Source organism: Myotis yumanensis, unplaced genomic scaffold (genome assembly GCF_028538775.1).
Source record: "Myotis yumanensis isolate MYYU_CA2020_CCGP unplaced genomic scaffold, mMyoYum1.0.hap1 SCAF_1, whole genome shotgun sequence".
In the NCBI taxonomy this organism is placed as follows: Eukaryota; Metazoa; Chordata; class Mammalia; order Chiroptera; family Vespertilionidae; genus Myotis; species Myotis yumanensis.
In genome coordinates this window covers 168,287,645-168,313,045 of record NW_027223752.1, presented here as the reverse complement: position 1 = coordinate 168,313,045, position 25,401 = coordinate 168,287,645, and the positions used below count along the sequence as shown (strand labels likewise).

Below are 25,401 nucleotides of genomic sequence, written 5' to 3'. Positions count from 1 at the left end.
ATATATTTTGGAGAGCTCCATATGAGTGTGAAGCAGAAAAAAAAAAAAAAAAAGGACTTGTAGATTTTTGAGAACACTGGAGTGTGAGTGGACTAGAAGATAGTAGTGCATATGAAAAATTAACTGTTGCACCTTGAGCTTGTTATGTTGGATATGCCCACTAGTTATTTAGATGAAGATGTCATGTAGGAGTTGGATAAAAGAGGACAGACCTCAGTGAGTGGTCTAGGCTGGGGAAGTAAATCACTGATATATGGATTGAATTTGAAACCATGGGACTGGATGAGATCACACAGGAGGAGTGGACATAAGGAGAGGAGGCCTGAGGGAAGAGTCCTGCAAACCCTGAAATATTTATAGGTTTTGTAGAAAGAAGGAACCAGTCAAGGAGCTTAGGAGAAAAGGGCCTGTGGTATAGTAGGAAAACCAGGCAAATGTAGATCATAGAAGTCAAAAGAATAAAATGATTAGAGAAGAGTATACTCCCTCAATCATAACAAGTGCTGAAATGTTAAGTAAGAACTGTCCACTTCAAAAATTCTTGTATCTTGTGAGAATGCAAATCTTATCTAATGGATTATCTAGGGGTTGATCTATAATGTAAGCCTGAGTACCAGCAGACCCGCCAACCAAAAGCATTGCACTTTCCCTCTCCTGCTAGATTCCAGTTCTTTGTAGATATATCTTACCAATCTCCAGGGAACTTGATAAACTATAGAGGCATGCTAAAATCTTTTGAAATGAGAAAAGTCAGAGAATTTAGGACCACCAAACGTTTTATAAACAGGAAAATGAAGGCCTTGAAAAGTTGAGGACTGCTTAAACTCAGTACACCTATCACATTCACTTCCTTGGAAATCCAGAGGTAAACAGGTTGGCATCCTCCCATCAGGAAAACCAGCTGTAGACTAAAGATACTCACTTGCCCCTTTATTTTCATGGCAAAATGGTTAGTCATTATAAGTAGCCCCCAGATGTACAGATTAGAGCAACTGCTCCGGGTTGTCTCTGCTCAGGGGAGGTTAGGGCTGGACCTGGCATCCACTGTGACTCAGAAAGGCAACCCTGGCACGAGCACACACAATGCCTTTCATCCTTTTCTTAGGAAAAGAAGCCTGTGAGTCAATAACAGTATAAATTCCATAAAGTTATAGATCCCTGTCTATGAGATTTCTTGGTTAAGCTTACAGCAAACATGATGTATTGAATTCAATATTTTCTCTTATGGGCAATAGTGACTTATACAATTAGATGTCAAAATACAGCAGAGATTCTTAATGGGTAAGGGATGTGCTTCCAGAGGATAGTTGGCCGTGTCTGGAGACAGAGGCAGTTTTGGTTGTCACTGGAGGGACTGCTGTGGCATTTTGAGGGTAGAGGTCAGGATACCGCTAACTCTCCTACAACCCACAGGACAGTGACCCACAGAAAAGAATTACCTGACCAATAATGTCAAGGTTGAAAACTCTGACATAAAGAAAACTAAAAATCATACTTAATTTTCAGCATTAGTCTTAATTTTAAAATGGATGGAGAGTACCATCCTGTTAGCTCATTTTCTCGACTGTAATACCTGAACCTAACAATGCCAATGCCTCAAATTTATGCTATTGGTTTCACATTTGTAAAAAGAAAATGGGAAAGCTGTTCCATGGGAAGTACACAGAAGTGCCAATAGCTTACTATCGATTCCATTAATGCACTTTAACATTTATTGTGAAGTTTTTGTGTCACTGATATTGCTAATAAAAACAAAATAGATCTAGAGTCATAGAAGCATGCAACAGACTGGGGATCTTCAGAGGGAAGGAGGTAGAGAGGGGAGCGAAGAGATCAATCAAAGAACTTATATGCAAATATGCATAACCCATGGACACAGACAATAGTGGGGTGAAGGCTGGAGAGGGATGGTAATGGGGAGGAGAGGGAGGTCAATGGAAAAAAAAAGGACATCTGTAATATTTTGAACAATAAAGATAAATTAAAACAAACAAACAAACAAACAAACAAAAACCCCTTCTGCTCCTGAGATAAAATTTGACATTTTAAAGTCATTCTAAAAAGAAACACAGAAAAAATAACCCATAATCAAATTCAGATTTAAAGCTCACCAGGTAGTAGGTATCCAATGCAATTGATTTTAAACCAAACAGTTCTTTCCTTAATCATATACAAGATCAGAAATATACTTCTGTTGGACTCGGTTATACGTATAAGAAAGTGCTATACATGCAGCATATGCTTAATACATGCTTCTAAATATGTGATGCTCTCCGATTAAACTGTGCTTCCTGTGTCCTTGTAATCTATATATATAAAAGCCTAAGTGACTGTTACGACTGGACTGGTAGACCGGTCACTGTGACACACACTGACCACCAGAGGGCAGACGCTCAATGCAGAAGCTGCACCCTGGTGGTCAGTGCACTCCCAAAGTGGGAGCGCTGCTCAGTTGACAGATCGGACCGAGTGGCCCACCAGCCCCGAGGTAGCCACTCACTCCCTCAGTAGGCCTGCAGGCCAATCTCCAAAGAATGGGTCAGGCACCAATGGGCCAGCGCCACAGGCATGATCCCGACAGCACTGCCCTTTTGGAAGTTGGCCTCAGGCACCACATCTGCTTCCCCTCCTTAGATGCTCCGCAAGGAACAAAGGATATAAAAGCAGCCACCAGGGGGCTCCCGACAACCGGCGAGAACTTCAGTGGGACAGATCTGGATCCAGGGTAGGCAAGCTCATCCCAGTTCCTCCCCCCTACACACACACCCCTTTTGGGACCCCACCCATGCATGAATTCATGCACCCGGCCTCTAGTTATTTATAATTAAATATGAAATCATAGTCTTAGAAAATTTTTGCCAGGGACATTAATTATCCCTAGACAATGAAGCCTTTTTCAAATATATTTCTATACTACACTTTATTATTGTAACAACCACAACCTGCCTGAAGATTTTACTTTGAGAAATGCATTTGTCCAGCCACGATTCTGTTTCTTTTTTAAAAAATATATATTTTACTGATTTTTTATAGAGAGGAAGGGAGAGGGATAGAGAGTTAGAAACATCGATGAGAGAGAAACATCGATCAGCTGCCTCCTGCACACTACCTACTGGGTATGTGCCCATAACCAAGGTACATGCCCTTGAATGGAATCGAACCTGGAACCCTTGAGTCTGCAAGCTGACGCTCTATCCACTGAGCCAAACCAGTTAAGGCCACTATTCTGTTTCAAATGTACTGTTCCTGTGCCCCATACCTTGGAGTGGAAGACTGTTTTCCATTTGCTATTTAAAGCATTCTTTTAGTGCTATAAGGGTTTGAGTCCTTGCAAAGGGGCAGGTTGGGCTCTGTGAGTTTTCATGACTACATTGTGGAGTCCCCAGTCAAAACATTATTATAGGGTGGTAGAATCCAGCACAGAGCTAGCAGTCATGAGGGAAGCAATGAACAAAGCAAATACTCTTTGCATTATTCACCAAACCCCAAGCCATCAGCTTCTTTTGAGGACACTTATTTTCCTTGTAGAATCCTGTGATTTGGAGAGGAAATTGAGGATGTTCTAAGATATATCAACCAATCATATTTCAAGCTAGCAAAAGCAGTAAGATGTCACAGATTGAGTTCAACTAATTGGAATCAGAAAAATCTGAGTGTTTGATTTCAAAATTTTTTATAATTACTATTATTTATTTCTTGATGGATGCAGCTGTGTCAGTTGGTTTCCTTTGGACATAAAATGGTCAGCCATATTTTTGCCTTCCCTGTTTAGCAGTGATCAGATATGACAAAAGGCAACTTGTCTCCCCTTGGATTCAGAGGAGCTGGCACAGTAAGTCTTATTTTAAAAATCGAGTATCTCAGAGGTCTTTCCACACTGTCCTCATCAGGACTCCTTTTATTGCTGGTGGGGCAGTTGGAAGAGAAGTAATAGGCCCAACCTGGAGTTGCTGGTGCTAAGCCTCATATCAGCAAACCAAGGCTTAATACCTAATTTCAGTTCCAGACTTTCCCAGTAATGTAACCTTTAACCAGTCAATTTGGAGTCACCTGATTCACAAAAGTGAGGTAAAGTGCCTGACTGACTCCTACCCCTTATAGGAAAGTGACCTAAACCTGAAACAATCTACTTTTTGTGCTTTTTGGTAGAAAATGTCCTTGTCCCTCTCCTTCTCTGCCTTTATAAAAGCCTTTGCTTTTCTACAGCTCTTGGGAGCACCTTTATATTTGTTAGCTAGGATGCCGCCTGACTCATGAATCACTGAATAAAGCAATTAGAACTTTAAATTTACTTAGTTGAATTTTTTTAACACTTCCTATTTCCTAACTTTTCTCAGAAAAGAAGTAGCATTCTTTAAACACAGGAATTTCACTGGCTTCATAATTGGGGATAATAGCTGATAAATAGATAAAGTAATGGGAGGAGATAAAAAATTAAATAAAGAATTTTGAGAGCAAAGAATTCTAAGAAATTAGGAAAAGATTTGGAAAAGGGACAGAGGAAATGATATTTCTTTTCTAAGGCGTCCCCATACTCTGGGCCTACATTCTTTCTGAATTTTAATTACAGTCTTTACCTTGGCATTTTGCTCTCATATCAGGGAAGCAATTACTGGCCTAATTCAAATTCATAGCAGCCATTAACAATGAACAAACAGATACATTATTTTAATTCCATTTGCTGCTTTCTTTCTGCTGATGTATTGATCCATGAAGCTCTGACTGGATGTCCTGTAATTGGCATTTGGCAAAGGTTATTATCATCACCATCCTTTTCATATATGAGTATTTATTAAACATATATTATGTATATAACACCTTGCAGGGCAGGTACTTTAAAGACCACAGGACAGGAATAACCTTTGCTTTTATGGAGTTTATGTAATAATGACTTCATTTTTAGATAAAAATTTAGCATGTGTGTGTGTGTGTGTGTGTGTGTAAGGTTCAAGGTGAATACCGATATGCTAACAGAATTATTATTTCTTAACCTAAATATCATTTTAACCACTCTCAGGATCTTATTTCAATCCTGTGTGTTAGATTTAATTCTTGTCTCAATAATTCCATTTATATAAGATTCCAAGGAATGATCTCACAAAGAGTTAACAAAAACAGAAAAACAAGAGAAATAGCTCTAAAATGAAATAATCTATAACTTCTTTCCTATGATTTCCTCTTCTTTCTTGAGTCAACAAGTTTTCTTATCATGAAGCTCTATAACATTTTCTTCTTTCTTATGAGCTTTGTGCACTGACATGATTTTTGTTATGTTTTAATTTGGAGGTATTTTATGCATGCCAAGTCATTTGTTTGCTTTTCCTTCTTCAGAACCACCTAATGCCATTGTCTTATGTCTCAGGACATTAGCCTTTACATAAAAGTTAATTAGTTTGGCTAGAAACAGGACTCAGTCCCTCAGCACCATAATAATCCCATGAGATGGTGGGGAAGTCATTCACCTTCTTGAGTCTTAATTTCTTCATCTATAAAGAAAGATGATGGAATTCTGGAGTTTGTTCTACCTATGAGATTTTACCTGTGTATTTATTTATAACATATGTCCATTATAGTATCTAAATATGATCCTGTGTTTCTTGGCTTGTGGACCAAGCCAGTGTTATGAGATATTGTGCAACAGGAAAATTTCATTTAACAATACAATGATAATTCTTTTTCCATGGCATTTGATTTTGCTCCCTGCTTCAAACACTCAAAGTTTTCATGATTTCCTTTCCTTAGATGATCCCAAAAGCATAGAATGTGAACACAGACCTATCTCAATGTTTGCGTGCATATATCTAAGTTTGTAAGGATTAAGTCCATGTCCCTGAAGCTCTGTCTGTACAATGTCTAGCAAAGTACAAATTTAGCTACTTAGTAATGGTTGATTAAACTAATACTCCAAACCTTACTAAAATCAATGGATGAAAGCTGAATTGTATAACGCCTGCTATTAGAAGGGAATAAGTAAAAAGGAGATCATTTTGCTCAATCCACCCACCCAATGCAGGAATCCCATTTACACCATCTTGACAGGCGGTCATCCAGTATGCTTCTGCTTCTGCTGCTTCTGCTTCTGCTTCTGCAGTGGCTAGTTGCTCACAAATTCTCATGGCTGGTCATTTATATTGTTGATCAGTTCTTAGAAGGAGGGATTGTGTTTTCCACATGAACCAAAAATTTATCTCCCTGTATTTCAGCCATCTTTTAAACTATTTTTGCCTCTACATTAATAAGAAATTCATCTAACATTCTCACCATCCAAGTATTTAATGACAACTATCATTTTACATTATCCAACATTAACCTCATTTGGTTGAACAATTTTTCCTACCTTAAATAAAAGAAAGAAACTTATTTTCACCCTATGTGACATAATCAAAAGACCCTACTAATATCAGATGTCTAGGATTTTGCTGACATTAAATAAAACATCTAGACAGAGGATACATACTTCATTGGAGGATTTCTAGATCAAATTGTACACTGATTATAGAGTCTGGCTTCTGTAATTATGCCCTAAAGCAGAGTTATTATTTATATTTCAACCAGAGCATTATAATCAAACAGCCAGCATTTCCAATGATTTTGAATATTTAACCAAAATTGATATATGGGAGAAGAGTCAATCAACCCAAAAGTCAGAACTCATGATTTTAGTTTTGATTCCAAGATTATACTTTATTGTAAAACTGGCATGTTTTTGGAAAATTAAAATCTGACTTGTAGGTCAGTCTTGATGAACTAGTTGCTCTCTTATTTGTAAAATTTTGAGTTTTCTTTTTGATATTTTCATCTGCTTTATCGATAATTCTTTCATTCAAATCAGTAGAAGACTGAGGAAATCTTTATGTGGCTGGCAAATCTCTCTGCCTAAAGTTTTGGTGAAACTATAAAGTTTAACATTGTAAAATCTAGGCAGTGAAAGGTCACTGGACTATGTATCTGGAGACTTGAGTATTATTCTTGACTGCCACTATCTGCTTCTGTGAGCTTTGACAATTCTCTTGAGTTCTTTGGATCTTAGTTTCCTAATACCTAATCTGAGAGAATCATTTAGGTCCATGGTTGGCAAATTGCAGCTCGCGAGCCACATGCTGTTCTTTGGCCCCTTGAGTGTGGCTCTTCCACAAAATACCACGTGCGGGCGCACATACAGTGTGATTGACACTTTGAGGCCCATGCACAGAAGTCGATTTTTGGCCTGGGCGATTCTATTTTGAAGAAGTACTGTTGATATTTGGCTCTGTTGACTAATGAGTTTGCCGACCACTGATCTAGGTGGATATTTTTAAGATTCATTCATGCTCAACAGAAATATACCCAAGGAAGGATTATGAACTACTTGAGAATTTTAATACATGTGCTCACTTGATTCCCATTATCAGGAATGACTAAAATTTTGGTTGTATTTAGTTGATACCTTGTTAAATAGTACTTATAATTCAGGTACCTTCCTTCCATACCAAACTGATGCCCATGACTTTTATTACTGTAAAGGTACAGCTGAAAAAGGGAGTGTACTCTAAATGATGTGAGTCTAGTATGAGGGTGGTGAGTTGAGGTTGATGATGGGTTGGTTATGTGATTAGCCCTAGCTAATTTTGGGCTTGGTTTTCCTAAAAGATCTAGCTGGGGTAGGAGATTTGGCAAAAGTTCTCTCTTTGTCATTTATAAAATTGGTTACATTAGAAGTTCTAATTTATTTTGGTTGAATTAAATTTAGACAAGTTAAAGGTAGGTCCTGATGAAAAAGGCTTGTCAGTTGCTACCACTTTATTCCCAAATGGACAAACCATTTAGATAAAGCTAATTTCATTATTTAAAACATTTAATGGTGCAAAATTCAACATATGCATAGAGTTCTCCATAGATTTTTAAAGTTGTGAGAGTTGACCAAGCTAAATTCACAGATAATTGAAGAAGAAAAAAATGTATGTGTTGAGTTTGTCATTCCACTAATAAAAGGTTGACCACAAGGGTAAACATTGACTTGTATATTTTGTAAAATAAAATTATTATTTTACAGCATCATGTTTAGGCAAAATTTGTAAGCAGTTTATGCAAATTAATTCAATTTGTTATAATTAATACATATTTTCTAATTTGTTTTCAATACATATTTTTAATACATATTTTCTAATTTGGTCAATTTTTTTATATCTATAGTCAGTGTCACTAAATTCACTTTATTCCATAATTCCATGGGCTAGTTCCCCTTACTTTGCACCCCCACCCCTGCAAACAATATCATTTTTAGTATTTGATTCTGACATCTGGCTCTTTGAAAAAGCTGGAGTCCTGCTCCCCATTTTACAGAGGGTCCCATGAATTTTACAATAGTCTCCTATTGGATAGATTCTTTCTATTTCTGCACATGCTTTCCCTTCCCATCCTTGAGTGTTCTGAAGGCTGGAGGCTTCACTTCATAGAAAACACTCTGAGTTAAGATACTATAAGTGGAGGACATTGATGGAAGGCTCCAGCAGGATGAGAAGGGCTGCAGGACTATCTGGACCAGGGGTAGTGGTATGAACAGAGAGAGGAAATCATTCAAACTTTCCCTGCATCACTATCATCCATCTATTCGTTTACCCACTTTCATGAAACAAAAATTTGATGAGCATTATGTTAGGTACTAAGGATAAAGGCGAGCAATCAAATATGGTTCCTGCCCTCAGAGTGTATGGCCCACATGGAGGATACCATCAAAGCACCAGGACTCATCAAGTACCACTGGGAGATGTGCACTAAGAAGGGACCCCAGCCCAGGCTTGGCTTCCTGGAGGAAGTGTGAGAGTATGAAACCCGATGAGGCCAAAATACCAATGGGGGACAGGAGGAATGGAAGAGACAACACCTAGAATAACTGGCAAATTAAACAATTAAAACAGTTAAAAGATTTCAGTAGGGGAGCGAAACATAGTCCAAGGTGCTTTGCAGGAAAGATCTGAGCCAAACTCATAGTCTTTTTCTAACCTCCAAAGTGCTAAGTGAGTAAGCAAGAAGTTTGAGGCTCCATGTTAGATTTTTGTGTATATGTTTTTTTACCCTGCACTACCATTACTGACTGCACCTACCCCCACCTTGAAGTTCAAATATAGCCTATCATTTTGTAGCAGGAACACAAATGCTTTGGAGAGTTACACCATTGATATGGAGGAGTTTCCTTTAGAGGTGCGGAGCAAGAGGAGAAAGGAGAAGAAAATGGGTTGCACATATCCGCACAGTTAGAGAGCGTCACAGTTTATTCTGTAACTTTATGTTCACTCATGGAAGAATCTGGAAAGGAAGTGGGGTTGGATGGATAAGAGGGAAGAACAAAGACATGAATTCTTTTTTCCCCCATATATTTTATTGATTTTTTTACAGAGAGGAAGGGAGAGGGATAGAGAGTTAGAAACATCGATGAGAGAGAAACATTGATCAGCTGCCTTCTCCACACCCCCTACTGGGCATGTGCCTGCAAGCAAGGTACATGCCCTTGACCGGAATCGAACCTGGGACCCTTCAGTCTGCAGGCCGACACTCTATCCACTGAGCCAAACTGGCCAGGGTGACATGAATTCTTATATAAGCTTCCTCATGTCTTCTGGAATGGTCAGGAGGGCATTTTAAAGGGGACAGTGGCAGTTTCTTAGCATTAAATACTATGAACATTGTTGAAACTTCTATTTCATGGTTGAGAGCCTGTGCTGAGACCCAATAGACACCAAGTGCCAGGACATCAGCAGGATGAGGGAGACAGTAGGGTGCTTGCCGGGGAATTAACTCAGCCCAAATTCTCCATCAAGTTCAGACTACAGAAACCTGAGACTGGACTCCACTGCCATGCTGCAGACCATCACCATTTCACTCTGCAGTAGGAAATATAGTACTCCTTGATGTTTGATTATTAATTATTATATTATAATTCATTATTTCTGAAAAGTAATAACATGTTTAATAAAATCTGAGGCCTGGTAATGAAAATCATTTAGATAATTTCAAGCATTTCAACCTCCTGAGGACTTCAATTTGATTTCTAAAATGTAGTAGAAACTTACTAATTCAGACTAATGACTGAGAGCCCCATTGTGAATTACCAAATTTTGTAGATGAATGGGTAGGCAAACAGACAGAAAAAAATCAAGAAAAGTAAATCACACAATATACTTTATCCATTTGTTTTGACAATGGTAGTTTAGACTTAACAGTTTATGATGAGACTTTCCTGTACACCAGTAAATGGATTGTTGCTTGTTTCATAAAGATAATGAAGTCTGGGTAATCAGAAATCTCACTATGGAACTCAGGCATTAAATCTTTGTGCAGAGATAGCTTTGGGACTGCAGAGGGTTTCAAATAATTATCTGACTTACAGAGCACTGAACTGAGAACCATGGAAGTTCTTCTGCAAATGCAGGGTGAGGAACTAAGATAAGAAGATAGTTTAACCCATCTCCTGGTTGCCATTTAGCATTAGCATAATATTTTTTCCTCTGCAATCATGGGTCTTTTGAAGCACAAGAGACCTCACCATTCCCCATCTGCAGACATTCTGCTGTAATTAAGGATTGCGAGCCATTGCAAGATCACTGATAGGTTAAAGGACCCATGAAAGGCTGAATCTTTAATATTGTAGTGTGGGTCCTTAGTTGGGCCACAGTAGTGAGGATAAGTGTAGATTCCAGGACAAGGTAGGGGATGGTCTCAATGTTCGGTGGAGGTACAGAGTAGAAGCATGAGCCTTGGAATCAGCATGCTGGGTGTGACTTCTCACTCTATCCCTTCCTAGCTGTGCTCTGTACTGAAATTTACTTTAATGTTTCACCCAATACTCAATTTCCTCCTTCTGTAAAATTCCCATAATAAGAGGATCTACAGAGTTGTGGTTAACTGAGTTAATCTACATGAAGGGTTCGGTTCTCAGCACTTGGCAAGAACTGTAAACTTGTTAGCTGTTCTTCAAACGAATCTGAAGGGCAAGGACAGAGGCAAAGGTAGTGCTTTACAATGCCTGTAGGTTCTGAGAAGATTGGCTGGGTCCCCAGGAGACAGCAGAATTGCTGGAGCTCTCAGGAGGGAAAGGGCAGTCCCTCTGGGTAAACACCAGACATGGTTTGGAAAGGAGTCAGTTTTAGTAGGTCTTTTATTTTGTACATATTTGGGGGAAGAACATTTATGTTAGAAAATGGACAGGGGAATAAAATTGCTCTAATGAATTCTATTCACCACCAAAAGTGGATCTGGAGTGGTTTATAGAGGGAAGACGAGTTCTTAAAAATGCTTATCTGTGGAACTACTGCAGAGATGTAATAAGGTTGGTGAAGGTGTCCCCAAACCAGAGTGCTTCATTTGAGCTAGTGAGGGTGGGGTGTTTACCTTTCAGCAAGGGTCCATTTCAAAGGCTTATTGTTGAGAGACACATAAAGGAGTCCGTTAAGTGACAATGAAACTTCTGGCAAAAATAACAAATTAAACATACCACCACCATTGCTCTCTCTGAAGTTAAACCTATATTTATGGACAATTTGTAACTTGTTAATTTGTTGTATATTTCCCCCTTTAGTGGCGAATTTGCATTTTGGGCATCTCCTTCCTATTCCATATCTTTCTGTTTCAAGCAAGGCAGGGCTCAAAAAATAGAACACGTACAAGTTTAATACTGGATTAAGCTAAAAGTAATTAGGGAAGCAAATCCTCAGCTCCCCTCAAAAATCAAACATTGCTGACCGGAATCAAGTCAAAAACAACTTTTAAATTGTCTGTTATTTGGGGATATCTGTATGCAGCTCCTTCAATTATCAAGTCTAATTTGGAGTTGACTGCAAATTTCAGCACAGTTAGCAGGAGAAGTTCATGAGTCCTTCAGTCTAAGTCTCATTCATTTGTACAATATTTGTTGGCCAAAGGTGGGTAGCTAGGGATTCACCTAATTATGGAGAAGAGGGAAAATGCAGTGTGAGGGACTTTCTAAGGTCCCTTAGTGAGGTGGCAGCAGAAATGGAAAATGAGACGTGGCTCTCTCTCCCATCTCCACCCCGTCCTGCCTCCTGGTTTGCCTAACTTGCCTGACAGCAATTGTAACTGCTCCCTGCCCCTACTCTCTCTCTCTCTCTCTGCACAAACCAAATGGAGTCTATTTGGGTGGGTGGGTGGGTGGAGGGCTAGTTATAACAAAGTTTACACATATTATGTCTCTGTGTGTCCCGTATCATGCACATTCTGTGAAAACCTGGAGATGCTGGTATCTGGATATAATTGAAAGGGCACATGCTAATTTAGACCCTGTGACAGCACTGTAACCAAGATTCACAGTTGCAAATGGTTGACACCTCAGCTATTGGGTAAAAAGAAGGTGATGGGAATCTGACTTGATGGGATGCCCCTTTCTGACATGTGAACAAAGAAACCTGCATATCTATTTTTAACCAGGCTCTGGAGACTCCCAGTAATTGACATTTGGAGCTGAGACTCATATGTGTCCCAGTTCCTGGGGACATTTGCATCTTTCTCTGTGTTTAGGTTTTGTCTGTCTAATCCTTCTGAGCAGGTCGGAAGCAGCTGTAGTCTGCTCATGAGGCTCACAAATGCCCTCCTCCCTTTTCTATTCCAGGAACAAGGCAGAGACTACTTTGAGCTTTAATGAGTTGCTATATCTGAGTGCCCCTGATAAATCTTAGCTTAGGTTTCAGAGTTGTTATTTATTACGGTAGGGAAAAGGGAGAAGCCCAGATTGGATCTTTGAGTTGAGGTACGACAGAAGGAATAATGGTGCCAGAACTTGGAGTTTGGAAGCTTCTTGCAAGCTTTCCACACACAGGGTGGTTGGTGATCAGAATAAACACTACAGTCTGTGTATTTTGGTTTTGGACCTTCTCATTTTCTTCTTTTCCCTTCTCCAGCTGTTACTCATTCCACCCTACCCATCTTTCTATATTTGGTTTTTATTCTGTCTCTTCCTAAACAAAACCTCTTTCCATGGAAGGAGTCAGTGATCCTTAATAAAGAATAATTGACAGATGAGGTTTACGTGCTACCTTTTAAAAACTTTATTTCTAGCATTTTATTTTTATGTTATTTTTTAATTAAATCTTTATTGTTGAAAGTATTATATATGTCCCCCTTCCCCACTGCCACCCATTAACTCCTTTTAGCCCGCCCCAGGAACAAAGCCTTAAAGCCAAAGGAGTAGACCTCTTGTCTGGAATATCAGATATCTAGCAGGGACCATAATTTCAGTTTAAGGTAAGGTTGAGTTTTTTTTTTCTGGAATTATTGAAATGTCAACATTTAATTATTTAGATGCCATTTCTATATATTTAAGACTAGTCTTCCCTAAGATGAAGGTGAAAATGTGAAATCTGGAAAATATTTGAAGATACCATTCTATTCTTCACAATCACTCACCAGAGCTGCCATTTAGAAAACACAGATCTCTTCACTCCAATTGAAAGCCAGAATCAGTTTATCATTCCAGTTCATCCACCATGCAACCATTCTGCTCCAAGCAACCATCTCCTCCAAAAGGGATGCCTGATGCTCCCTCTGCCTGGAAAAGCAGGCCCCCCCCCCGCCTACTTCCTCGCATTCCGGGCCCCAACTTTCCATCAAATCACCCTTCAGATGTTGGAGCAAATGCCACTTCCTCAAGGAATGCTTGGATGATTGGGACCCATTCCCTCGCTATGTGCTCCATTCGTGTCCATTACAGCACGGAGACAATTTGGATTATACATCTATTTGTGCCATTATTTACCAAACGTGTAAGTACCCATCTCCACAAGGACAAGGACTGCATATGAATCACTCATCCTTGACATCCCCTTCTCTAGCATACTGCCTGGCCCAGGGGTTTCAATAAGAAGTACTTATAATATCAACCAACTTATGTACAGGACTGACAAATCATACTGGAGCTCTGAAAAGTTTGGTAGAAATTCCCTTCTATTCTGATTGATAATTATTATTATAGTTAATTTATTGACCAGAAAGGAAGTAACTTAAACTGAATTGTCTTAAAAACACATGGTAAGTTTGATATGTATGTGTGCATATTTATACACAAAGAAATGTGCAGCATAATTGGGATAATATTTAATTTTTCAAAGGATCTTTTGCATCTTCTATGATATTTGCATAAAAAATCTGTGAGGAAAGTAAGGACATTTTATTATGAAGAAGTTAAAATGTATATAGATATCTTATAAGAGGTCAACTATGTAACATATTTACTATAGATACTTAATATAGTATAGAAGATACCTATTATAAACTAGAGTTTATGGTAGATATATTATATATGCAGTATATATAATATAAAGTAGATGCTATATATATATATATATATATATATATATACTGTATATATACTATTTTACTAGTATATTATACTTATATGCTAAATATACATTATAGATATTGTGTTATATATAAAAATTTACCAGCATATTATATATATTTACTTAAAACCACACTGCATGTTAGTTGCAAAGACAGAATTCACTGCTGAATTTTATAATCAAGAGTGATGCTTAAAATAGAGATAGCGCTATGTGGATGCTGTTGAAAAGACTGACTTCAGACCACACTACTTTCTGTGTTGGCATGTGTGAAAATGGCTCTTTAATTTTAGCACAATCTTTTGTTGTTTTCTTTAATAATAAATAGATGGATGCTATGGGAAATCTTTCATTGCTACCTCTTCTGTAAAGCGAAATAGAATAAAACAGAAATCAGTCGGGAGCAGTGAGCTCAAAATGCATTTGTTGCACAAGCACGTTGTTGGACCAGAGCCCCAGACCTGTGGTTTACTGAGAGGGCTGCTACATGGTTTGGATGGGTTATCCTGAGAACTAATGGGTATGTAATTCTGCAAAACCATAGGGTTTCTCCTTTTTTTAAGTAGATGGAATGATGAAAAACAAAGAAAACAATGTTACACATGTGTATATTTATTTTGCATGAATTACTTTCAGGTCTTATCTTTGTTATTTAACCCTCTCCACACCTTAAGAAATGGAGGTACTGTTACTGATATGTTATAGTGAGGAAGTCAGTTAATTTGAATGACGTAACAGGTATAGCCTGATTTGCAGAACTGTTCTACCATTCTGAGCTCCATGAATAATTCCACTGGCTTAAGATATTTTCCTAGACATCTTCCAGTTAAAGTGAATGTTACACCATAGGTTCACTGTCATATTAGACAAATTTCTAGGATCTATGAAATGAAATGACTGGTACTATGCTGGGGCTTGAGGTTGCCTCACCACCCCTCACAGATAGCTAGAGAGTTTGTCTGTCTATATAACTCCCAGTTCTTACACCTACCCTAAGCATTACTTGGGAGCACTCTTAGTGAGAGATGGGTTTTCTGTGGTCCTCCTTATTTGCAATGAACAGCTGTCATCCAAGAGTTGTTTGTTAGTTTATCACCAATTCTATACACCTCTGTGCTCTTGTAAACATCCTGCATGAAAACACTACCATGTTGGAGATTCCCAGACCTGGTTGTTGGTGTTCCCATCTTGCTATTTATTATGCTCTACCATCAGGTGTTGTATTCAACTTCCTGCAGAACTCAACAGGATTCTTGCTTCAAGTTGATAGCTACTTCTTTTGCCATGTTCTAAGGCAGGATGTCATAATAACATGTCTCAGTGATGATACCAAGCATCTTAAATGTACTTTATTATCTAATCCACAAAACCATACTATGAGATAGAAAATACTGTGATTCTCCTTTTTTTACAAAGGAAACTGAGACAAGAAAATAAAATTTCCCTAAGGACACGCAGCTTCAAGGAGGTTGATCTGGGATTTTGCATTCTGGTATACCATCACTACTGCCAACCAATATAGGGTATACACTGATGGGAGGCTTGATGGGAGCAGTAGACATTCTTGATTTAGTTTGTTGCTTTTACTTTGGGAAATCAGCATTTTATATAGGATACTGCTTTGTCATAGATATGGATAATTCATTAAATAAGATAAATTGACTATTTTAATTATAAAGAATTGATAGACAGGAAACATACTTGTTTTGTATAACTCAAGTCTCAAACATAAGGGAATTTTGTACTGGTCAACATTCTACATCAAGATTGACAGCAGAAACACAGATATTGTAAGCAAATAGTCAAAAGAAATTTCAAATATGAGGTCAGAGGATCTTCTGGAAATCCTTACAGTCTTGGAAGATAATGAAGAAGAGGAGAGAGTTCAAGTTTGTAGAAATGATACAAAGAGAAACCACAGTATTGACCAGAGACTGCAGTACCCAGCAACCTTGTGTGCATGTCCAACTCTGCTGCCCTGAGCCACTCACTGTTTCAACCTCATTCTCAATTCCTCTACTCTGACTCCTGCCACTAAAATCTGTCTGGTGCTGAGATTGTTCTCAACTTATACTTGTTGAATGACTCAACCTGGGAAATATTTTCTATGGGAATTTATATTTGATTTCAGTCAGATTTGACTTGATTTAATTTAAAATTCAGTAGAAAAATGTTCTGTATATATATATAGAATTTTGTTAGAATATATGTATTTCAATGAATCTGTAGCATAATGTGGGAACAACTTTCACTTCTGTTTAAAATCTTTGGCTGAATTTAGAGTTTTCTTTGTGGAGGTTGGGGTACACACTCAACTATTTTCTAATCTGGGTTCTTTGCAAACCTGTGCCATGGTGATCTGTATGCCTTCTTGAATGTTTGCTTAGGAGCAAATTCACTCACATAAAACCATCTTTGAGTAACTGCTGTTAATATGATTAGTCTATCTGTTAAAATTTTTATAGTAATATTAAGTATGTTCAAATGCTAGTTTTAATTATTCATGTTATGGTTTTCTTAAATGTACAAAATCATACAAATATACAAAATAAATGTTTTTTGACCTGATATACTACAAAGGTGATAAAAACATGGCACTTAGAAGGGTATCATTTTTTCTCCCTTCCAGTCAAATCATCATGAATTAGCCCTATCTGGCGTGGCCCAGTTGGTTGGATGTCATCACGTGTACCAAAAGGTTGCTGGTTCCATTCCTGGTCAGGGCACATGCCCAGGTTGTGAGTTCCATCCCTAGTAGGGGACACGCAGGAGGCAGTTGGTAGATATTTCTCTCTCTCCCTGTCCCTTGCTCTCTCTCTAAAAATCAATACAAATCTAATTAAAAGACATCATGGATTAGTCTTAAGGTGCTGATTCCATTTTCAGGAAAGCTAAATGCTATAAACCTTATAAAGGTGCTATAAACACTTAGTGGTCAGGGAGCAATGCATGGAAGGTCCCATGTTGCACCCAGGACTTTCCCTGACCTATGCATGCAGCAAATACCCTATTGACTTTGCCCATTGTGGTATAAGTCAGCTGTAAATGTGAGAATATAGTTAGCCCCAAACAGGAGGAGCTTGGATAGAATTTGGGCAGCACAGGAGAACAGTGATGACAATCTGTTTGCATCTGTCTTTTGAGTGGTCATGGGAATGGCCTCTGTGAAATCTCACAGCATAGCCCTGATACTCCCTATGTGAAAGAAGCAGTTCAGGTCTGTTTATAAGCAAGCATTTAATCCTCTACCTCACAGGGTTCTGCAGAATGGGATATCTAGGTAATTCTGAGCTGAAATTACAGGACCTACAGCTCTTATCTTGATATGAGAACATTTAATGCATGTGCTGCCATGTTGAAATAAAAGAAATTCAGCTAAAATCCTACATTCAAAAATTAAAAAAGAAAAAAAAACTACAACTCCAGAATAAGCATAACCAGGTTTATTCTTAAAACTCAGGGAATTGAACCTAGTGTTATATATGTAGCAGCCACCATAGCTCTTGCTGGGCATATGTGGCTAGAAAGGACAACAGTAAATGTTTTAGATGCTTAAAGCACATGTTAGAATGGAAGACATGATGTTGCTTTCTGGTTCTTTGAGAGGGTCCATTCCTCCTCCTAGCAGAAATTCCCAGACACTTGGTGGTTCTGATAATTTTTTCCCCTCCTGCCTCAGGTAGTAAATTGACAGTGGACTGGGGAGAGTAAATGTTGGGGCAGTAGAAATTATGTAAATGTTGCATTCCCAGAGGAAAAATCTAATCCCTCAAGATCTTTTAGACTGCATTAATTCTAAAAACTGGACAAAAAATTTAACTTTCTCATGCTAATAATTATTTCATAAAGGAAAACTCGTTAGTAAAGGTGACAAATATGAAATTCTATTGAACATTTAAATTCAAGAAACTCAGTGAATACCCTAGGGAGATATTTACCCAGCCAATGACTCTCTGATGTTATTAAGAAGTAATTTATTCAAGAAATTCCCCACTCATGAGTTTACATAGGAACAATATCTACTTTACAAAGACTTGTGTTCTCAGTATAGCACATACCTAATTTACAATGACTTTTGGTTAAAATTTTCATTAGGTTGGTTCAATAGTATTTGATAATTTTAATTCAGTTTTATGAGATCCCAGGTTCCCATTTATAGAAAGAGAAAATGAATGCAGAGAAAATAAATTTTTAAAGAACAAATTTATCTCTCAAATGAGCTCTCTAATTTCAGTAGAAAGTCTGAGGTGGAGGCAAGTTAACCTTTAGTATTTCCATGGTAGTCCTTTGGGGCATAGACTGCAGGCATCCATTAAAAACACAGCTCAGAAGCACAGTATTAGTACTTTGTAACTATGCCCATCTGAGCAGTGATTCTACAAGAGACTCTTCTGTGAAACACTAAAATGGAAAAAGGGCCCCTGGGTTTAAGCATAGCATGTTTTCACAGACCTGAGGACAGGAAAGGGACAGTGGTCCTTGGGCATAAATCAGGCCTAGGAAGAGAACCACAATACATTGGAGGTGAGGGCTAGTTTTCTGAAATAAGGGCTGAAATAAGGGTTAAGTAGTACATAATTACAAGAGGTCGTACATTTAGGTAGAAGAACTATTATTTAAGGTGTAATCAAGAATGTAAAATCAAGGCAAACTCAGTCTCCCAAATACAGATGAGAAAGCCACATCACAGCACCAGTCATTGGAGGTAGACCAACCTGAAGATATGATGGGAAGTTTGCCCTGCTTGACCGCAAAAGGGATGAGTGAACAAGAGGTGTGAAACACACACACACACACACACACACACACACACGCACACGCACACACAGAGTTAGGGTGTTTTTTTTTCAGAAATTAAATTTCCTGTTAAAGTTATCTGATTTATACTTCCCTGGTGATAACTTCAAACTCCTTTCCAGCTAATCTGCAAATAGCATAGGGCCATGCAAAGCAAAACACTCCTCCACCTTAGCAACAAATGAAAATAATCTAATACTATGTGCCAACAATGAAGTCCAGCTTCTTACAAAATTGTCACCATGTTGACAGAGGAATTGTAACTAAGACTTCCTGTCATGCAGCAGGGGCCTAAATACTGAGCCATGGCTTGCGGAGCTGCTGTGACTGAGGAGAACCACAGAGGGCAGCCCAGCCCTTGCCCTACCATTACCATTCTGAACTGGCCTCTTTCCTCTGACCCCTCAAGTAAAGGGAGAGGCCTGCTCAGCAATTATTCAGTGAATTCGACCAATGCAGAAAACCAAATTAGATTATGCACCTTCTAAATGTCAGTTTCTATTTACTGAAGTCTTACTTGTGTTCCCTCTCTTTCCCTAGCTCACACAAGTGCCCTTAGTAAATAAGGAAACAGACTGCTTCACACCCATATCCTCAACAGTATTATTTATCAACAGGGTTTCTAGGATATAAGTCAGCCCCAAATTAAGTTCAATTCAAATGAACATCTCCTGACTCTTTAGCTCTAGGCCACTGAGACATTATGTAAAACCGTTGATACCAAAGTCAAAAGTCCCATGGTCTACTTGTATACAGACTATATAGTCTGTCTAAAATGCATCCTGCTAGTCTTAGAAGTGAATTCACAAAATACAGTGTGTGTGATTGTCATTATAAGCTCTCTATTTTATAATATATAATGAAATGAGATAATAAAAGTGGCACCAAGCTTTGGATTTCAGTGTCTAAATCACTCATTTTATTCATCCTTTGGCAGCTAAATGTCTCTTAAATACTGTGCAAAGTTCTATGATTTAATGTTTGCCTAAAGAACTAAAAAAGTGTTAAGCTGCATTACTTAGTACAGTCAGTTTATGCTGTATAAAACCAGCAGAAGGTAGATGTTTGATGCAGTTTCCTTTGGCCTCTGAAAAGAGGAGGACAGGGTCCAAGTTTGAGCTGATCTATATACCTCTGGATGTTCGTTCCCCGAGGCTCATCAAGTCCACACTGTGCACATAGAAAATTAAGAGTTTACCCGCTTTCCATTCATTGCACTTAACTTGCTCTGACAATCCTTGCAAGTTCTTCTTTTCTCCTAAGAAACTGATATTTTGGTCTCTGGTGGTCATTTGTGCTTAAATCTCCTGTCTTTGTTAGCTTTGCTGAGAATTCATCATTATGTAGGAATCTTAGCTCACAATGATTAAGGATCAGTGAAATAGTTTCTAGTGTTATGACTATTAGGTACTTGCTGGTTCCCTTGAAGACTGTAGCCTATGAACCTTGTTACTCTGATTTAGAAGCTTCAAAACAGGACATTCTCTTATTGTGATGGAAGGGGCCTAATCTGCCAAAGCTCTTGTTATTTTTCATCTTTATTTGACCGAGTCCTCTGCCAGTGGTAAGGGCTTTCCATCCCTTCCCCCATACCTCTCACTCATCCTAGTAAGAATGGGCCCCTAAAACCAGTGACATCTAGTTTTGCACACTCACTTTGTTTTGACTCTGCCTCCAACGGATAATCTTGGTCAGCTTTCACATTGATGAAGAAGCAACACACTTTGCAGTGAGACCCCATGATTTCAGGGGATCCATGATGGAATATTGGCTAATCTGTTGGCTCCTCCCTTTATCATAAGGCATAAATGCCAGATAATATATGAGGCTGTAATAAAAATAACTCACTAAGACATTAGTAATCATACCTCAAAATGTAGGAATTATGTGAGATTTGTGTGTGCATGCACAGTTGTATGCATGTGAGTGTGTGTGTATGTGTGTGTGTAAGTAGAGACTACAAATTCTAAAAAATAGGTGAAGAAAGGGGACTGAGAAATAAGAACAAGGATAAGAAATTGAAAATGCCAAAATCCTGGAAACACTCTTGCCTAATGGTTTTGCCATTGGCCTGGTTGACAAAACTCTAGGGTTTTAAAGAATCTAAATTGCTTTTTGTCACCCTGTCAATTAGAGAGGCTAATCCTAATATTAAAAAACACCCTTGAGCAATAAAATGTATAAAATATTTTTCTTTTTATAACCAAGCAGATCATAAAAGAGCCAGATAGCAATTCCTATCCATGAAATACATATGTATTTTAGGATTAAGTAACTTTTTCCTTTCCCATCTGTGCTCTAAATCTGTGCCATATGTCACCTAACAAGGTATTTACCATTATTCTTTTATGCAGTTCACTGCATTTTGTTCCTCTTGTCCCTTGAAAATTAGCCTGTCTGTAATCAAAAATCACTTCTACTCACAGTTCAGTGCACCTACTGTAGATGTGGCAAATGCTTATTTACAGGGCTGGTAATTGGATTAAAAACATTGAAAGAAACAGAAAAATGGAATGTATTGAAAAAATAAAAAAATACAAGCATGAAAATCAACAAAACCAAAATAACTGTAAAAACTCGAATGAATGAAATTGCTATTCATAGGAGTCATTTATCAGTAACAATATTCCAGAGTTTGTGGTCCTCAAAATTCAATTGCAATGACATTTAAAAACCTAAGAGAAAAAAAAAAAAGATTCTGAAAAGCCTATCGGTGAGGATGACTTAAAATGGTTGATTAGTTTGTGTGCATTTTCCCGGCTGTCTTGAAAAATGGACAGTGCATAAATCTTTATCAAGTCTAGCTATAGAAATATTACACTGGGGAAAGTGCCCCTGTATTAAATTATTTAAGAAGGAGAATTAATTATTCCTTTAAATTTAAGTATTGCTATTTTTATATTCAAAGTCTCAGGAAAGAAAAAAAATAAAGTATGATCTCTTTCCATAGAGTCCTTCTGAGTATTAGAAGGCAGTAGGTGACTTGGAGAGTCACTGGGAATAGGTGCCCTTTAATTAGTTGCGGAGTGACGGGACTGGCTTATAGTATATTGCTTCTAACTATACCCATAGACCTAATTTTCTAAACAGTCTTCCAATAACCTTATTCAAAAAATATACTTTTAAAAGAATCCAATGTTTTGGATAAACACAATAAGACAAAAGTATTTGGAATGTGAAATCAAATGGTCATACAGAAATGCCAATATCCAACAATGTGATCCAAAGAGACAGTAAATCACACTCAACAATAAACAAAATCCAGGAGAGAAAAACCCAAAGGGAAACATTAGACATGCTTATTTACCAGAAAGCATAAACGACAGAAAATCTATCCACATAAGTCAACCACCATCTCTACCTTTTAGCAGGTATTCCACAGTAAGTCTGCAAAAGAAGCAAGCTCCTACCTGCTTGGCTGGATCGCTTCTTCTCTAGTTTTGTCGCCCTAAAGATGAAAAAAGTAGAAGTAATTAAGTTAAGTCCATTAATTTGAGTAAGATATTCTAGGCTAACAATTTTTAAAAATAATTTTTGTTAAAGAAAAAGTAGCAATGAAAGAAAAGTATAACAATTTAGCAAATGAGATGAATATTCTTTTATTTGCTCTTGCAAATTACTCATTATGCTCATTGACCTAATGTGAAGGAAGGAGTGAAATTTAGTAGTGGGGACTTGTTCAGTCCTCATTAGAGTAAAATGATAATGCTCTATTATTGATTTCTGATTGTTATCACATCCATGCCAGTGAGAGTTTGACTAGGGTTTGTCTATGTTAACTTGGAAATTTTGATACCTGATATATACCTTTTATTTTATCTATATCAATTAAATTGTGTGAAAGGATGAAAATGAATGCCCTTTTTCTGCCACAGAAATGTTATCTAGGAACTTAATGTCAGAAGATTATTATGAGAATCTGTTTAGTTTATTTTATTTATGTGGCAAAATCTAGAACAATAGCTAGTTGTTCTGGTCCAATGCTTTACTGTAAAATTGATTATTGTAAAAAATGTTTTTGCCAAGCAATACAAACTGGGTTCTAGAATATTTTGGATAACTTACAATTAATTTTTCTGGTTGTCAGTGGAGTAAGATTGACAAATGAGGAGCAGTGAGGAATATCTACACTAATAAAAGAGAAACATGGTAATTAGTGTACGACCGCTACCCTTCCCATTGGCTAATCAGCATATCCTTATGCAAATTAACTGTCAGCCAAGATGGCCGCCAGCAGCCATGCACTGAAGCAAACAGGGAGGCTTGCTTGCTCCAGTGACTGCGGACTCCAACGTTCCCCACCTGCCGCTGCTGGCCTCTCAGCTGCAACTCTAAGCAACTATGTAACAAATATAGAAGCTAAACAAAACCCCAGAAACCTGCTTTCAGTCAGCCAGGTTCAGCCAGCCCGACTGCAACATTGTATCAAATACAGAAGGCAAAACAAAGGCCAGTAACCGGCTTTCAGCAGCCGAGGCCTCAGAGCTAAATTTGGCCAAGAATAAAAAAAAAAAAAAAAGAAAAGAAAAAAAGGAGCGGTTGGGAGCTTTAGTCACCCGCCAGCCGTAAAACGGCCCTCAGCCCCTCACCCAGACTGGCCAGGCACCACAGTGGGGACCCCCACCCTGATCCAGGACACCCTTCAGGACAAACCAGCCAGCCCCCACCCATGCACCAGGCCTCTATTCTATATAGTGAAAGGGTAATATGCCTCCTGGCACTGGGATCAGCAGAGCAGCGAGGCCTCCCGGCACCAGGATCAGCGTGACAGGGGGCAGCGCCCAAACCCCCTGATCGCCCTGTGGCTCTGTGAGTGACAGGGGGCGGGGCCACAACCTCCCTATCCGCCCTGCTCTGTTCGTGACAGGGGAAGGCGCCCCAACCCCCTGATCAGGCCTGCTCTGTGCCTGATAGGGGGGAGCTCCCCAATCCCCTGATTGCCCTGAGACTCTGTGTGTGACAGGGTGCGGCGCCTCAACCCCCTGATCCACCCTGCTCTGTTCATGACAGGGAAAGGCGCCCCAACCCCCCCCGCCCCCCATGGGCTCTGCTCTGCGTGTGACAGGTTAGAGCCATAAACTCTCCATCGGTCCTGCCCTGAGTGTGACAGAGGCGGCGCCCCAACCCCCTGATTGGCCCCGCTCTGTGGGTGATAGAGGGTGGCGCCCCAACCCCCCTCCACGGGCCTTGCTCTGTTTGTGACAGGGTAGAGCCATAACCTCCCCATTGGCCCTGCCCTGAGTGTGACAGTGTGCAGCGCCCCAACCCCCTGATCTGCCCTGCTCTGAGTGTGACAGGGGGTGGTGCCCCAACTCCCCTATTGGCCCTGCTCTGTGAGTCACAGGGGGCAGCGCCCCAACCCCCTTATCGGCCCTACTCTGTGAGTGACAGGGGGCGGGGCCACAACCTCCCCATCCACCCTGCTCTGTTTGTGACAAGGGAAGGCACCCCAACCCCCTGATCAGCCCTGCTCTGTGACTGATAGGGGGGAGCTCCCCAAACCCCTGATTGCCCTGTGGCTCTGTGTGTGACAGGGTGCAGTGCCCCAAGCCCCTGATCGGCCCTGCTCTGTAGGTGATAGAGGGCGGCGCCCCAACCCCCCCACCCCATGAGCCCTGCTCTGTGTGTGACAGGGTAGAGCCATAACCTCCCCATCGGCCCTGCCCTGAGTGTGACAGGGTGCAGCGCCCCAACCCCCTGATCGGCTCTGCTCTGTGGGTGATAGAGGGCAGCGCCCGAACCCCCTGATCCGCCCTGCTCTGTGTGTGACAGGGGGCGGTGCCCCAATTCCCCTATCGGCCCTACTCTGTGAGTGACAGGGAGGAGCTCCTCAACCCCCTGATCGGCCCTGCTCTGTGTGTGACAGGGTACGGAGCCCCAACCCCCCTGATGGGCCCTGCTCTGTGCATGACAGGGGGTGGCGCCGCAACCTCCCCATTGACCCTACCTTGAGTGTGACAGGGGGCGGTGCCCCAACCCCCCAATCGGCTGTACCCTGAGTGTGACTAGGGGTGGCTTCGCAACCTCCCGATTCGCCCTGCTCTGTGCATGACAGGGGGCGGCGCCTCAACTCCCCAATCGGCCCTGCTCTGAGCCCGACCAGGGGCTGCACCTAGGGATTGGGCCTGCCCTCTGCCACCCGGGAGCAGGCCTAAGCCAGGAGGTCGTTATCTCCTGAGGGGTCCCAGACTGCAAGAGGGCACAGGACGGGCTGAGGGATCCCCCGCCCCCCAGTGCACAAATTTTTGTGCACCGGGCCTCTAGTTCTATTATAAAT

At 39.7% G+C, this 25,401-nt stretch overlaps 1 protein-coding gene across 1 annotated transcript in view; it reads right to left on the bottom strand.

Annotated features, from left to right (window-relative positions):
* CELF2 (CUGBP Elav-like family member 2) overlaps positions 1-25,401 on the bottom strand; it is an 862,326-nt gene that overhangs the window by 617,008 nt on the left and 219,917 nt on the right. Inside the window, exon 2 of the mRNA XM_070391817.1 lies at positions 22,535-22,572. The gene's annotated coding sequence lies outside the window, so the exon portion shown is untranslated. The remainder of the gene's footprint in view (positions 1-22,534; positions 22,573-25,401) is intronic.